The 11,828-nt window shown below is 38.6% G+C and overlaps 1 protein-coding gene across 3 annotated transcripts in view; it reads left to right on the top strand.

Annotated features, from left to right (window-relative positions):
• The first annotated feature begins 8,931 nt into the window (after positions 1–8,931).
• The window catches only part of RASSF6 (Ras association domain family member 6), a 48,445-nt gene continuing 45,548 nt past the window's right edge, over positions 8,932–11,828 (top strand). The window contains exon 1 of one of the 3 annotated variants that reach the window (XM_027599042.2): positions 8,932–9,065. The gene's annotated coding sequence lies outside the window, so the exon portion shown is untranslated. The other 2 variants (XM_027599044.2, XM_027599043.2) reach the window with 2 other exon arrangements.

Genomic DNA, 11,828 nt, shown 5'->3' with positions numbered 1-11,828 from the left:
GCACCCTTCCCCCGCCCCCGATTCCAATGTCTTTGTGTTCTTTCTGTCACACTGAAGAATGGCTAGAATATTCGAACCCAATTTAAAAGAAGTAATAAAGCCAGTCATCTCAACGGCAGGGGCTGCTTGACCCATATGAATACTGGAAGGGCAGATGACAAGCTACACTTACTTTTCCCTTTATTGTCTCAAACTTTCTCTCGCTGCTCGCTTCCTTTCTCCACTTGCTCCTGCATTAAGGAAGCAAAGAGTACTTGACTAGTCATCTGGCACATGTCTAAAAAATTAATTCTATATTAGAATTAAGAAAGATAAAAGATTTAAAAAGAAAAATAAGAAGTAAATGTCATTTATTGAATGCCTTCTTTATGCCAAGTGCTTTACAAAAGGTGACCCACTGAACAACAATGCATACAATCACATTTTGGAGATGAAGTACACTTGGACAAGTTAAAAAACTAAATCTCAGCATTTCATTATGAGTCATACCTTTTCCTTTTAGAAACTTCTGGCCAATGTCATCCACATGCATGGATAAATCACCAGCCAAATGCTGATTACTCCCAAAATTTAATACTCTAGGTCCCATCTGTCTCTTTGTTCCCAACCAGAAATTCTCATTTTTTTGTTACTAGAACCTCTTTACATTTTTCAAAAGTATTGACAACCTCGAAGAATTTTGCTTCTGTAGATTTTATGTATCAGTTTACTGTGTTAGAAATTGAAACTGAGAAAAAATTTTAATTTACCTATTAATTTATTTAAAAATATAAATTCACTACATGTTAATTACATTTTATGAAAAATAGCTATTTCCAAAACAAAAAAAAAATGTGCTGAAGAGAATGTCATTGTTTTGCAGTTTGCAAATCTCTTTAATATCTGGCTTAATAGAAATAACGTGGGTTCTCATATCTGTTTCTGCCTTTAATCTATTATAATATTGACAAAAACTGGCATCGTACACAATATATAGTTAGAGGAGTATTTTAATAGCTCCTCCTTTTTATTCTAACTAATAAAAGGACACTACCCAGAAGATACATAATTACATTACTCAAGTGTTTAACCTTGCTCCACAAATATATTGTGATCTACTTGATGTTACAAGAGTTTACCCCAGGATAACAGGATATACACCAGGAGCTGCATGTTGTGGGTGTAACCAACACAAGCCCAACTGTCTCGTTTTCTGAAACTATACAAGCACCTATACCTAGAATAAATGACCTGTATGTAGCTGAAGTTCTTAAGGGTAGGATAGAAAGCAACTGTGATCCTTCTAAGAAAAATAATAGTTGATAGCTTATAACATTTTAAGTCTGCCATTAAGTATGAGAACTTTTGAATGAAAAACTAAAACCATACACACATGCTTAGTTACTTCCACATATGACTACTGAGCCAAGTGTGTGCTGTAAGCCACAGGATGGTTTGAATAAATGTAAATGATGGGAGCTGTCAAAACTGTGGTCCTTTAGTAATAACGTAGACAAGGGTCAATAACACACTACTTATAGTCTGCATTAATGAGAATTGTGTTGTTTAACATTCGTATGTCCATGAGACCTAGCAACTTCCTAAATTCATGTGTTCTGTCCAGAAATCAGACCAAATATTCCAGTTTTTATTGAGAAATATGGTCACTATTACAATACTCCATTAAAGAATGTCCAGGCTATGACTTAACTTTCTTTCTTTTTTTCTTTTTTAAGAGTTATTTATTTATTTCAGAGAGATAGGGAGAGAGAGCGTGTGTGCACTAGTTGGGGGAGGGGCAGGAAGAGAGGGAGAGAGAATCTCAAACAGACTCTCTGCCAAGCACCGAGCCCGATGCGGGGCTTGATCTCAGGACCCTGAGATCATGACCTGAGCTGAAACCAAGAGTCCAACACTCAACCGACTGACCACCCAGGTGCCCCATGACTTGACTTTCAGTATTATTCAACTGCTTATATTGAGATTTAAGAACATTGACCTTAATCACTTATAAGCTATTGTCACATGGAACAAAATTTTTTATATGCTACTGTTATTGTTATTGCTATTATTACTATTGCTATTATTTTATCCATCTTTTTCCAAAACTTGAAGAGTGTGAAGTGGGTGTATGTATGTGTTGGAAGAGAAGAAATGAAGAAATAGAATGGTATAAAAATTAAATTGGCTAACTGCCATATTTAGAAAAAGCAATCATTGTCACATTCTGTTGGATTTCTTTATGTTTTGTACACAATTACAATATTAAAAAGCAGCAACATTTGGGGTAGGAGAATGATTATTGCTTATTTCATTTGAAAAGGATTCTCCACTCATTTAGAGAGTATGTTTATTTGTTAAACAACAAACAAAAAAAATGTTGAGGATCCCACCTCTTAAAAATCTATCAAAACACCATTACACCTTTTAAGTCTCCTCTGTCCTATGACAGAGAAGACTGAATGGAGTCCATGTCAATGTTGAAGACTGTAGCTCCTCCAGGGCAGAGACTGTCTTATTCCCCTTTATGTGGCCATACCTACATCTGCCTGGCACACAGCAATTTTTCAATGACTGAGTAAGTTGAATTCTCTCCATTGCCCATTACAGTGTTGGAAAACAGTCTATATTTAAGATCGGGAACTTTCTCTTAGAGAGGAAACATGCTTAGAAATAGAAATTATTTTTATCACTTCTCAGTATTATTTTTCATTGTTCAAGTTGTAAAAGCAGTTGTGTGGCTTTTATCCCCATCATTAGGACAAATTAGCCTTCAGCCCTACAATGTAACAACAGAAGGTGAACCTTTTTCAAAGCTCATCAACTATGTAAATGTTTTTAAATGACCTATACATCGATAACAGCATTGCTTTAATGAAAGTTTTGGAGGAATTTTAAAAGGCAGTTTCTCCTCCCTTATCTTATTTTCTCAACAAAGGGAAATTTTCTTTTTTAAAATCGAAGTTCTAAAGTTTTTCTTTCTTTTTTTTTAAAAGATTTTATTTATTTATTTGACAGAGAGAGACACAGCGAGAGAGGGAACACAAGCAGGGGGAGTGGGAGAGGGAGAAGCAGGCTTCCCTCCAAGCAGGGAGCCCGATGCGGGGCTCGATCCCAGGACCCTGGGATCATGACCTGAGCCGAAGGCAGTCGCTTAACCAACTGAGCCACCCAGGCGCCCCTAAGGTCTTTGTTTTCATAGGAAATATATTATACATTACATATTCATAAATCTAAAGAGGAAATGATGGTTTACTCCTTAAATTCAAGATCAATGTTAGGATTTTTCTCAGAGAATTAATGTTATAATTGTAATTTACTAAGATCTTGAAAGTAAAAATTCCCAATTATAAAATATATTTATTTTAAGCTTTACATGTTGGAAAAGTAACTTATCATGTTGCATCATTATGAATGGCTGGCTTCCTTAATAAGGCAATCCAGTTAGGTTTTTATTAGGAGTCCCCTCAATGTTTAGAGTTATTCTACTTCAGTTAGTGCCCAGCATAGGCCTCAAGTACAGCTTCAGATATGAAATGAGGTGGACGGCCATGCAACAAGCTGATAGTGTTTTGGGTCACACAGTGTTAGAATCAGGCAATTTCTTGTTCTCCATATAGTTTCCTCAAGTTACAATCATCTCTAAATGTTCTTCAGAGGTGATTTAGTGGTCTGTGGAAATGACCTGATCTAATAATAACCCACATTTCTTTTTGTCTCCTTTTTTTTAATTTTTAAAGATTTTATTTATTTATTTGAGAGAGAGAGACAGGGCACAAGCAGGGGGAGGGGCAGAGGGAGAGAGAGAAGCAGATGCCCCACTCAGCAGGGAGCCCTATGTGGGGCTTGATCCCATGTGGGGCTCGATCCCAGAACTCCCGGATCATAACCTGAGCTGAAGGCAGTTGCTTAACTGACTGAGCCACCCAGGCGTCCCTTTTTTTCTCCTTCTTTTCTGTTCTATTGCTATGGGTCATCATATCCCTGCAGAAGGACTGTGGTAGAAACACATTGTAATCCAAGTATTTCCCTCGATTTCCAATTAATGCGATATTGGTGTGCATGCATGTTTGTGTGCGTCTTACAAAAACAGACCAGATGTATTCTTCAGCTCGTGCTCTGAAACACACCACCTCAAAAGTTAGTGGCTTAACACAACCACAATTGATATAACTCATAGTTCTGTGGGTTGGCAATGTGGGCTGGGCTCAGTGAGACAGAATTTCTGCTGTTCTCAGGTGGACTCATTTGTGGGTCTTTAGTCAACTGCAGATGAGTTTAGAGTTTAGGCTCTGCCTTTAGGCTGTCAGCTAGGGTAATGGAGCAACTGGGCCAAGGGTCTCTCATCATCCCACAGGTTAGCCCAGCCTTGTTCATATGATGGTTTTGGGCTTGAAGAGCAACAAAGGTGAAGCCTCAGGGCCCAGTTGATTTTTCAAGCCTCTGCTCTTGTCACTTGAAACTGACCCATTGACCAAAGCAAGTCACATGTCCAAACTCAGAACCAGTGTATGGAAAGTCCTCCCAAACAATACAGGGAGGCATGAACAAAACAGAGCCATTCTTGCAGTCAATGTAGCACTCACTAGAGTAACCTAAAAGAAGGCATTAACCAAGAAAAATATCTCCTTTTAGGAGCCTTTCTCCCCTAGACCTGAAGTCAGTTGCTAACATGGATTAAACCTGCTGGCCTAGGAGAAATTGCCAACGACAATGGTTAATGGTGAAATCACTAAATATAAACTAAATTGTTATCATTCCACAGTGAGAAGCTATTTATAATATTATAAGGCTAGAATAATCAAGAAAATTTTGGAAAAAAATGCTGATCAGATTGTACTGCCAGACACTGAACTGTACTATAAACCTATTAATAATGGGAAACGGATGCCTGTATAGCTACATAGCTCAATGGAACACAATATAAATTCTAGAATCATGTTAAAAAATAAATATGTCCTTAGTACTTGATAAAAGTGTCACTCCAAGTCAGGACAAAAGTAGATTTGTATTTATTGGCTCACTACATATGTATGAAGACATCAATATTTGTCCCTGTGTTTCTTAAACCTCTGACGTGGGCCCAGCATTGTTCTAGGCACAGAAGACAGAGCAGTGACTAGAAGTCAAGGTTCCTGTTCCCTTAGAGCTAATGGTTTAATGAGAGGAGATGTAAAATAAAGTCACCCAAAACAATAAATACACATTCAATAATACATAAAACAGTAAAATGCATTCAGATAGCGATAACTGCCATTAGGACAATGGAATAGGGAACTGTGTCAGAGAGAGATTGGAGGGAGGCCTTATTTGGACAGGATGGCCATGGAAGGCCTCTCTGAGGTGGTTACATTTAAGAAAAACCAGAAAAATGAAAAGAAACCGGCTGTGATGAGAGCAGACCTTTCTTGGCAGGACAATAACAAGAACGAAGGAAATGAGGCAGTAGGCAGCTTAGTCTGTTCCAGGAACAAAAAAATCAAACCAGAGGCTTTAGTCAGTTGAGCAACTGACTCTTGATTTCAGCTCAGGTCATGATCTTGGGGTCCTGGGATCAAGCCCTGCACTGGACTCTGTGCTCAGCGTGAAGTCTGCTTGAGACATTCTCTCCCTCTGCCCCTCCCCCCTCTCTTGCCCTCTCTCTTAAAGGAAAAAAAAAATCAAGCCAGAGCAACAAGTATAGAGTCAGCACCATGGAAGCAGAGACTCAATCAAGTCGAAGACGTAGGGAAGAACTGGGCCATGGGGGCCTCTGAGGCCGTGGGAAGGGGGTCAGGTTTAGATTTGATCCCAGATTCGGGGGCAGCCGGCAGAAAGGTTTTCAGCAAAGGAAATCAGAGGTGGTATTGTGACCTGATGTTTGTCTGTAGAAGATCATGCTGGTTACAGGTGGAGAATGCACATAGTGAGACAAGAGTGAAGGCAAAGACCAATTAGGAGGTCATTTGCAGTATCTGAGGAAGAAGTGATGTTGGCCTAATATAGGGGTAGTGGAGATGCAGACTAAGATACACCTCCAGACTTGTCGACTTACTGGAAGTGGAAGAAGGGAAGGAAAAGAATCAAGAGTGACTATTAAACATTTGGCCTGAACAACCATGAGTCTGTTTGCCACTGTGCTAAGCTGTGGGGATATAACGGAGACTAAGACATAGTCCTTGCCTTGTAGAGTTCATAATCTACAATTATTTAACAAATGTTGCTTGGTGAATAAACTACTAGTTTAGAAAAATTAAGTTAGATTTAAATATCACAGTTTTTACATCACGAAGTCTAGATGTGTTGAAATGCTAAATTTAATATATGAATACTATCTAAATAAGTAAGCTAGAAGAAAATAAGTATGCATATTTATATCCTTTAAGGATGGAAACACTTTTTAACACTGAGATCTAAGTGATAAGGGAAAATGTTAATAGAGTGAATATTGAAACTTTTAAACTTTTGAATGTAAAAAAGTCTACAATAAGCAAAATTAAAAGGAAAATAATACTTGGGAAATATACTCATAGAATATATGATGAAGAGTTGATGTCCTAATATATAAAGAATCTTGAAAAGATGAAGCAAAGAATACAATAACTACAAAAGCAAAAGTACAGGGTAAGTCTAAGGAATGAGTTCAAGCTTTCAGATAATCAATAATATACATATTTAAAATAGGATATGATTTTTTTTTACCTTTCAAATTGGTAAATAAAAAAAGAAGAAGAACCTAGGAGTTATCTAAGGAGTATAAAATTGACATCTTTTCGAGAGAAATTCTTTAAAAATGCACATTGCCCTTCCATTGGCAATTTCATTTTTTGAACTGTATCTAAAAGGCATTCTCATGGTTGTGTGCAACTATATATAAACATTTTCTGAAGTCTTGTTTACAGTAATACAAATTTCTCACAATAGGAAACTGATTAAATAATACTTTGTGTGGTATAATATAGTGCAGCTAGTTAAAATCACATTGCAGGAAAAAAACCCAACTGACATATGGTCAAGTGTTCATAATATGTTTTATGTGATAAAAGCAAGTTATAAAACATCAAAGTAAAGGTAAGAGCATTTTGATAAATACCCATAAACTGTGTCAATGAAGGCATTCACCAAATTCTTTGTAGTAACTCTATTTGAGGGTTGGGATTGTAGGTGAATTTTTCTTCTGCATATCTGTGTTTTTCAAACTTTCCGCATTGCACATGTGTAATTATGTTTTTTCATATTACAAAATAAAAAATCATATATTTATAAAAGGGTAAGTGCTCGAAAATAAAAGGAGTCACCGAGCCTCTAACTAAAGGTAACTAACTGGAAAGCAGAAGTCAGAGTAAAGGTTTCAAGGATGCTTGTGATAAAAAAATGCAAAAAAAGGTTGCCCTGATACTGATAACAGGCAAATGAGCCCCATAGAGTGGAGACAGTGGAGGAAGAGCATAAACTTAGACAATGAAGTTCTGGTACCTGGGGGTCACAGACACTGCAGGTCCTGTTAGTCATCATTCAAAGGTCAGTTCACACGGCAGGTGGTCCTGGGGCCAACTAATCAAGTGAACACCCACAAGTAATCCCAAGTTACACTGTCCTCATATATGAGGTTGTAGAAGCTTTGGTGGCAATCTAATAAGCCCATTGGCTTGATTCTGCTCAGTTTTTTTTGTTTGTTTTAAGATTTTATTTACCCATTTGACAGAGAGAGACAGCGAGAGCAGGAACACAAGCAGGGGGAGTGGGAGAGGGAGAGCAGGCTTCCCGCCGAGGAGGGAGCCCAATGCGGGACTCGATCCCAGGACCCTGGGATCATGACCTGAGCCGAAGGCAGATGCTTAACGACTGAGCCACCCAGGCGCCCCATGATTCTGCTCAGTTTATTAAAATAACCTTCCAACATGATAAAGCCGGTCACTCCTGACCTTTACGCACCAGTTAAATAGATAAACTGTCTGACCTCTTGAACATACAGAATCCTTAAAACACCATATTTATCGAACAGGTAACCTGCCAATCTATAATAATGATCAGTCTATGACTTTAACATTTGAACTCAAAATCAGTTCGGCTTACTGTACTCATTGTTGAAATTATATTGAATTTCTTTTGAGGGCTCTAGAGTTTACACTTGTAAAGATAACATCTTTTTTGAATTATCAATAGTTGCTTCACATGAGAAACAGATAAATGAACAGTGATACTAAAAAGTGTGTGAGCGGGTGTGAGAGAGTGTGTGTGTGTGTGTGTGTGCGCGCGCGCATATGTGCGCACGCAAACAAAAGCACTTTGTATTCCCACAGCCTCTGTCATTTGAGGGTCTCTAAGTCTTTGGGGCCCTTTTTGAAACTGGAGGTATTGAGGAAAAGCAAAGTCCCCAAATTCAATTCAGTCCGTTAACAACTAAATTGTTATCCAATTCCTCTTTTGTACTTCATTACAATAGTTTTCAAACTTTGATGTCTACCGGATTCTTCTTTGCAGCTTATAAAATTACAGGCGCCTGCAGCCTACCCCAGACCTCCTAGATCAGAGTCTCTTGGGTGCTGAGGCCCAGAGGTATGCAGGTTCAGCAAGTTACACAGTGTTCTGGGGTGCCCTGAGGTGTGAGAATCACCGCTCTGGGTGAAAAGGTGCTGGCAGGGAAAGGAGGCGGCATAAGGACAAAGGAAAGAAAATTAGACATTTCTAATTCAAAGACCACATTTTAAAAGGAAGACGTGAATAGCGGCATTCATTCCTAGGTAGCGTCATATCTTATGGACTACTCATCCGTAATCTGGATAGAGAGTAGAAGTCAGTTTTAGAGTCAGTCCAATTCCGTGGTTAATGTCCATTCACGTCTCAAGATGTGTGTCAGAGAGCAAAGGAGGGTTTCTATCAGCTGCTACTAAGAAAGAAAGTAAACACTCCCAACATGCACTGAGGCACAGGGAGTGGCTCAGGTTTCTAACACTTCCCTGCTCCGGCGAATAGGGGTAATAATTAACAGCTCCTTGGGCTTGATGTTCATGCGGAGGGGCACTGCCAGGCGCAGAGCCTGAGCCGACCGCGCGCAGAGCCTCGAGCCGCCCCTCCTCCGCACTTGGCTCCGACTTCAGCGGCAGGTGAGTGAGCCCTGCCTTTTCCTAACAGTCGCAATTGGTAATTGTGTGACGGAGCGCAGGGAAACAGACTCTCCGGAGCAAGTTCAGCTCAGTAACTCAGGTACAAAGGCTTCTCCTGGTCCCAGTGAGAATCACAGGTGAAAAATGGGGGTAGGGAAAAGAACCCCTTTCATCCACCCCCTGAGGTCAGGTTGAGGACAAGTTATTAGAAAGCAGAGTTCATGGGCAGCCAACTTGAATGTGTGCAGCCTGAAACCCGGACATGGCTTTTCCTTTTGATTTTCGGAATACCCATTCCTGACCAAGGTAAGCATGTGGGGAGGAGGGAAGGGCTTGGAGGTAAGTCTGGCCACCGAAGCCCTTCTCTCCCTTTCCTCAAGGGAAATAGCGCAATGACCGCTTTATCTGAAATTGCACTTACCCTCACCAAGATACTAGCTCCGGCGTGACAGCCCCTTTTTCTTGAATCAGCGGGCTTGAAAGTACTTTTAAGTGAGGGTTCTGCTAAACTTTTATTTATTTCCACAAAGCTACAGAGGCATATCCCCCTAAAAATTGAAGAGGATTTCTGATATTATTTAACACTTCACCAAACAATGAATGACTATAAATAATTAAATGGGAGTCCATGAGTTAAGGATAGCAGTTCTGAAGCACGAGAGCCCGAAGTTCAAATCCTGGCTTTGCCACTTACTGGTGTGTCCCTTAGCAAGTTACTTCACCTAAGCAAGACTCAGTTGGCATACCAAGATATGCCAATGGGGCTTTGATGGGAATTAAAGACTTATAGCAAGAATTCTATAAGTGGTACCTGCAGTTAGCATTAAGAAATAAGCTCCACCAAAAGGGCCAGATCAGAGAGGGTGAGCTAAGCTGGGGAGACCAGACCAGACCATGTGAAGGTGGTAAAGGTAGACTGGTTTCCGGAAAGTGGGTCTAGGATGTGAGCAGATGGCAAATGGGCAAAACATTACCTCTATGAATGGCAGTGAAATTATCTGGCTTCTTGCTACTTTTTGAACAGAGTACATAAAGTGACAAATGCAAAATTGTTACTCAATCACTTTTACTTTGGAAAAGTCATTCATATTAACCTGTTATTTCTAAACAGAAAATATAATTTTGTAGTAGGAGAGTTACACACAACCCCATATTGTGGAATGCATGACATTTAGTTTTATAAGACAGATGGCCCTTGAACAACTTTGATAAAATAGACCATGTAGTCCATGACCGTGTATTGTTTGTGTTGAAGTGTTACAGACTTTCATTTGTGTTTATGGACAAGAAACATACAAGAATGATACCTGTGTTTTGTTGGTCTTCCCTCTGAATTTAAAAGTATAGGGAAGTGACCTTACTTTATGAAACTTTATTTAAAGGGCCCTTTTGTTGGGCGCCTGGGTGGCTCAGTCGGTTAAGCGACTGCCTTCGGCTCAGGTCATGATCCTGGAGTCCCGGGATCGAGTCCCGCATCGGGCTCCCTGTTCAGCAGGGAGTCTGCTTCTCCCTCAGACCCTCCCCCCTCTCATGTGCTTTCTATCTCTCTCAAATAAATAAAATCTTTAAAAAAATAAAGGGCCCTTTTGTTAATGTTGCTGTTAGTTTTATTAATGTTGAGAAATTTGAGGAGGGGACAAACTTAGAAGTTTCGACTAGCAAAGTATTTTCATTGACAACATTTTATCTTTTCATGTCATTAATATATATTTAAATGGTTTACAGTTGATCCTGGCTTAATATCATCATTGTTTTAGTGGATCCTTATTTCAAACTGCAGATTTGAAATTCTCCAATGTACTTATAATTGGATATTGACTAGATATTTGTGGATAGAATTCTAAAGCCAACCAAACTGAACTTTACTATGTTATTGTCCTATGGGGTTTTATTGTGTTTAGTGTTTATAGTTAAAAATTTATAAAATAATCTCATCCATTTAAAATAAATTACAGTATCAGTAGTCACTAACTGTTTTTCAAAGACAAAATATTCCTTTATGCTGAACAGATATGGCTGGAACTTCTTACACCAAGTTATATAATACTTCTTAATGGTGTATGTCTGCACAACAAACAGTAGCCCCAATTGAGATAAATCTACTTAACCGTATTTGAGATTAATTTGAGATTAATTTATCTAACCACATAAATGTGTTAAGTCTTTGTAGTTAAATTCTCTTTTAGCATACATATATTTCTCTACTATTTCTAATGCGTGTACGTTTTATGATCAACTATTAAATGCTTTGGTCCATCGAGAGAGAGATAACCAGCAATGATTAAGAAAAAATTAATTTTCCCAATTATATTGGAAATAGTGTAACACATATGTAACATGTTTTTTAAATATGTAATTCAAAGTTTCATATTTGATATTTGTTTTAACTTTTAACTTCCTAATTAAGAAGCATCCTATACTTTTCATTGAAATAGAAATCTAATGCTAACCATCAATTTACTTGTACAGATTCATTGAAGATGGGGAATTTGGGATTATTAGAGATACATGGGCTTCCTATAAAAGCTTGATTTTTATCTTGCCATTTGCAATGACATGGATGGAGCTAGAGAGTATGATGCTAAATAAAATAAGTCAGTCTGAGAAAGACAAATACCATATGATTTCCCTCATGTGTGGAATTTAAGAAACAAAACAAACAAAGGAGGGGGAGAGAGAGAGAGGCAAACCAAGAAACAGATTCTTAGCTACAGAGAACTGATGGTTACCAGAGGGGAGGTGGGTGGGGGGATGGGAGATTAA

Source organism: Zalophus californianus, chromosome 2 (genome assembly GCF_009762305.2).
Source record: "Zalophus californianus isolate mZalCal1 chromosome 2, mZalCal1.pri.v2, whole genome shotgun sequence".
NCBI classification, from domain to species: domain Eukaryota; kingdom Metazoa; phylum Chordata; class Mammalia; order Carnivora; family Otariidae; genus Zalophus; species Zalophus californianus.
Note: the sequence above shows the minus strand (reverse complement) of the source record. Positions and strands in the feature narration are given on the sequence as shown.